This window comes from Brassica rapa, chromosome A06, assembly GCF_000309985.2.
Source record: "Brassica rapa cultivar Chiifu-401-42 chromosome A06, CAAS_Brap_v3.01, whole genome shotgun sequence".
In the NCBI taxonomy this organism is placed as follows: Eukaryota; Viridiplantae; Streptophyta; class Magnoliopsida; order Brassicales; family Brassicaceae; genus Brassica; species Brassica rapa.
This window is the reverse complement of record NC_024800.2, coordinates 13,532,487-13,537,781: the sequence shown is the minus strand read 5'-3', so window position 1 is coordinate 13,537,781 and position 5,295 is coordinate 13,532,487. Positions and strand designations below refer to the sequence as shown.

At 44.9% G+C, this 5,295-nt stretch overlaps 1 non-coding gene across 1 annotated transcript; it reads left to right on the top strand.

The window, feature by feature from the left end:
- Window positions 1–425: 425 nt before the first annotated feature.
- On the top strand, window positions 426–531 carry LOC117126292. The gene has a single exon (XR_004448867.1). It is a non-coding gene; the product is annotated as a small nucleolar RNA R71 (small nucleolar RNA).
- The last annotated feature ends 4,764 nt before the right edge of the window (window positions 532–5,295 follow it).

Sequence of the window (5,295 nt, the reverse complement as noted above, 5' to 3'; positions counted from 1 at the left end):
TGTTGAAGGGTTTCTGAAATTGTGAACTTTGGTTACTTCTTTGGCCATTTCCAAAGAAGTTTCTGTTTCCGCCCTGGTTTCCAAATTTCTGGAATCCGGTACCTCCGATGTAGTTCACATTTTCTTCTCCTTCTGTATCTGCTACTTCTCGTTCAGCTGAACAGACTTGCTTCCTAAGAAGCTCGTGCACCACATCTAACTTAGCTCTTACTTCGTCCATCTGTTCCTTCCCGATAGAGGCTACAGACTTCTTCCGTTCAGAGTCAGTGTTTTTGGTGCTGCTGCTGTTAGCAAGGTTTTCGATAAGTCTCACAGCTTCCAATGGATTCCGAGTAGTGAAGTTTCCTTCACTCGCAGTATCAAGGGCCATTTGATACTGTAAGGCGAGACCTCGGAAGAAAGTGCTTAGCAGCTGCACTTCGTTAAATTCGTGGTGTGGACAGTCTCGCTGGAAGAACCTAAATCTAATCCACGCATCTTTGAAGGACTCTCCAGCCTTCTGCGAGAATGTGGAAATTTTGTTCCGAAATTCTTCAGCGCGCGCCTTATCGAAGAAGTTTCGTAAGAAAGCATTCTTGATGTCGCTCCAGGATGTTAAAGATCATGTGGGTTGCTGCCTAAGCCAGTGCATCGCTTCTCCATTCAGCGTGTATCTGAAGAGCTTGCACAACAGGTAATCTTCGGGACTTCTTCCATTCGAATAGCAGCGATTAGATCATCGAACCGTTCCAAATGGTCTAGAGTAGGGTATCTGCGACACGAGAGTGTAGTATTGAGGCTTCAGCTCGAAATTCTGCTTCTGGATCTCTGGAAGTCGAATGGCTGATCTGTTGGAATAGTACTCATCTGGGCGATTGTAGTCGGCCAGTGGTTTTGATCGACCGTCCTCATCTACAGGTTGAGCAGCTCCTGTAGCATCAGCATCAGGGATTACAGTTCCCTGAGCATCCATTTTCTGACCTGTTGCATTACGCAGATGACCGGCCTGGTCATACAGGTTTCCGTTTTCGTCCTGAGTTAGAATAATAATGTTTACCATTTTTGACGACACGATATCGATCGACGTACGCGGTGTAGTATCGATCGTTGTCGAACGATTGGGATCGATCGACGATGATGGTCTGATGTCGGTCAACGGTTGGTGATGCGTATCGATCGACGACGATGTTGTTGCGTCGAGCGATGTGGAACGTTGACCTCTACGGATGGTGCGTTCCAAATGAGCAGGATCGTCTGAGAACAGCAAGTCTTTCTCCTTGTTGCTTCTGGTACCGCTGGGCATGCACCTGAAAAGATAAGAAAAAAGATTATTAGAAAGGGGGTAAAGAAAAGAATAAGAATCAATAAAACTAAATCTAATGACGATCAAAGCTCCCCGGCAACGGCGCCAAATTTGATACCACTCAAATTACCCTAAGGAGTGTTACTCTCATCAAAAGAGGTTCAGATGTAGTACTTAGGGATCGAATCCACAAGGAGCTAAGGAACAATTAAATCTAGTGTCTATTAATTCTAAAGGTTGTAAATGTTTAAATGAAATAGCAATAGTAACAAGCGAGTAATAATAAATGTAACTTGGTTGGAAATGATATTAGATGCAGGGCCACTATTCAGGTGTTGGAGATTATAATACCTATAGATGCCTAACTGTTGCATGCATGATATATTAGAGCTCATTCGCTTAACTCAGTGATCAGCTGTCGCATGTACCACTAGTTAACAGACTAGATCTCGTGTCTCAAGGGTTAGTATGCAGACAACGAGAGAGTGTCGATCGATGGTCTAGTAAGACGTCAACCGATACACCTTTGCCAACGTCGATCGATTGTCAGTTGAGGACATCGATCGACGGGTTCTAGCCAGGCCTATGCGCGAGTATGAAATTTCCTACTAAGATGCTAAATTGGCGGTTAGCCCTCTATAGCAATCCTAATATGATAGATAGATGTCAGGATGGGATAACAAGGGTTCTTGAGTATGCAATCCTATGATCAAGTTCTAGTTAGCAAGGCTAAAACAAGCAATGAATACAAATCTATCATGAATATCACAACAAGGCAGATCTATAGTTTGGGGCTAATCCCACAAATCTATCTGAACCCTGGATCTAACAGTTGAACTACTCAGACATAGCAAAGCAATTCATCACAATAAAAGAATAGAAACTCATAGTATAGATGAAAAGAAATAGAAACAAGGAGTTCCAATCACAAGTGATCTTCTCTCCCAAAATGAAACTTGTAACAAAACTAGGTCTAGAAAAAGCTTTGTTCTTCTGCCGTCAAAACACTTAGGCAGTATATATTCTACTAGCTTAAAAACTCGTCAGGGCATTTTGGTAATTTGTCTTGGCCTTGGTTTTTAAGTCTGCTGAATGCAAAATGTCGCGTATGGTGTCTCGACATCGATCGATGGTACTTGTGTACATCGATCGATATTAATCTTCATATGTCGAGGCATTTCCTGATATCGATCGTCAGCACTGATGCGCATCGATCGATTGTTCTTCCTCTCGTCGACCTCCAAGTGGTCAGCTCGGATGAAATGTCCTTTAAGCTCCAAAATGCTCCAAAGTCATAGCTTTACTCCGAAATGCACTTGAACCTGAAAACATACCTAGAAGAGTAGAAAACATAGATATATATATATATAGTAAAACACCTATATACCATGGATAAAAATGGGTCAAATCCAAGGTATATCAGCCCGCGTTCTGAAATTCATGGGGGAGGTCTGAAGGTGATACGGAGGAAGTACGGGATCCATTCTACTGTGCAGATGAGGATTTCTTTGGAGTTTGAGTGCGCTCCTGATGGGGGGCCAGGCGAGATAGCCATTTTTGAGGCGTATCTGGTAGCAGGTTTTCGGGGGATCGTCCCTTCGCTTGTGTCTGAAGTATCATCATTTTTAGGTTTCTGTCCTTCTCAACGTACTCCTTCATCCTGGAAGACTTTAATGTCGATCCAAGTACTCGGGGAGCTTTGTGGCCTTAACACCGGGGTACACAAAGTTCTATACTCCTACTACTTCGCCCCTCTGACGATCATGCCTGGGTTCTACCACCTCCAGTCTCGTGACGGCGCTCCTTTGGTTGAAGAGCCTTCGAGAGGTACCTGGGGTAGTTACCCCTTTGGGGACAACTGGACCAGTCGGTACGTGCTTATGAAGATCCAGGAACCCTTCCATTATCCTACATTCTGGCGTATCGTTGGTAAGCCTTGCTCCGGGCGCCTTTTCCTTCTTTAGTTGTTGGTCTGCTGACAACTGATTTTGCTTTCAGATGTGTCTCGTCCGGTATCCTTTCTTGGGGAAGCCGTGGCGAAAAAGATGTTGGCGATTCCTCGACGTTTCCGTGGAGTGTACTTCCTGATGAGCAAGGCGGTCCTGCATCACAGTCGTCTTTGGGGTAAATCTTTGCGTCTTTGTCCTTTCTTTAGTAGAATCCCATCTTGGTGGGGTCTAATTTCTTCATTTTTTACTCCCCAGGGAATATTGCGAGACTCCTTGTTTCTGTCCTCTATGACGAATATCAGCAGGCTGGAGCGCGAAGAAGACGCCCTTTCTATGCTCCCCCACCTCGTTTGACTAGGGTAACACCGCCAGCTGCTAGGACTAGGCCACTCCCGACTGCGATTGGGGATTCGCCGTTGATGGGCGTTCGACAGAGGCTTCTTACTGAGTTGTTTCTTCTTCGTAACCGGGTGCGGGACATGGCAGCTCAGCGTGACTTATTGATTTGGCAGGTGAGAGCTTTAGCTAGATGGGAGCTTGTGAAGGAATGGCTGGAAGGAAGGACATAATGCTGGGATCCTGAAGAAGAATATCGCCGGCATCTACATGGTTCTGAAGGATCGGATCATCACTTTGGAGGGTGCCCTCAAGTAGGTTTGAGGTCCATTGCAGACTCTCGAGTCTCAGCCAGCCCACCTTTCTAGATGTTTGTTGCTTTTTGTCGAGCCTGTTTTGTTTTGAATAATGGCTTCTTGTTGCCTTTCTTGATTTCTTCTTTGGAACGATGCTCCTTTGTAATGAATTTCTTTTCCTGCAAACCCTATTTCCTTTTTTCCCGTAAGTTCAGAATTGGGAACTTAGCCCGAAGGTCTTTGAAGGACCCGGAGGTTTTATCTTTGGATCCTGAGATCTTAGTCGGGCACGGGGGTTAATAAGAACCTGGAGGTTACCCTTCTCCAGGCTCTGAAGAAATTTGTTCAGGACCCGGAGACTGCATGGGGACCCGAAAGTTCTTAATAATCCGGGGGTATTCAGTTTTTATTTTATGGGACCGTATTCTGCCATCCTAGGTGAGGCCACTACCGGTACCTGTTGGGTATCGCATTCTACCGCTCGTAAGCTGGTCACTATCGAGTTCCCGTGCTGCATTCTACTTTCTACAGAAAGCCACTGTCAGACTTAGAGGGTGCTGGTGTGGGTGAAAACCCAAGTGCCAGACTTTTCTACTTTCCACGTCTGGAGAAGTAGATTATTATGTGGTGCTCCCGGACTTTTGCACTTGCTCAATGGCAATTATACCTCGTGTCCCCTGTATTATTCTAGCACGTAGCGTTTTGATACATGTACTTTCACATTTTTGGTATTTTTGTTTGGGACCCCGATATGCCTGAGGCTATACAGGGGTTTTAGGTAGTATTGACGGCATACTCAGGTTTGCGCAGACCCATTCCTACCTTATGTTTCATACCCGTTTTGTTTTTTCGTGGTCGTACCACTTGCTATTAAGGGTTGGCCAGGATCGAAGGTCTCTTGGACCTGATCCAGCTCGTTTGCCCCTTTAAGTATTATGACATTCCTACTACTGTTTTATAGTCGGAACTATTTTATTATATAAGTTTTTAGTCCGGGGACGTTTCAGCATACATAGGAGTAGGAAAACATAATGCTTAAATAATGGATATAGAGAATATGATCTAGTGATCTTTGTTAGAAATGATAAGCTTTAACGTGTAGGGCATTCCATCAATTGGGTTGAATTTTACCTTTGGCGTCTTGAAGACTGTATGCCCCTGCTCCCCGTACCATTATTATCTTGTAGGATCCTTCCCATCCGGGGGTGAGTTTCCCAGTTGTTTTCTCTGTTCGTCGCAGGACCCAGTCGCCTTGCTGAAAGGTTATGGTTCAGACCTTCTTGTTGTAGGTCTTGGCTACTTCTTGCTGGTAGGACCAATTTCTCAGTCGGGCAGTTTCTCTCTTTTCGTCGAGTAGATCGAGACTTAACGACATTAGCTCGTGGTTTTCTTCCTGAGAGGTAGTCCCCGAGACTGTGGTCTTTACGTGCAT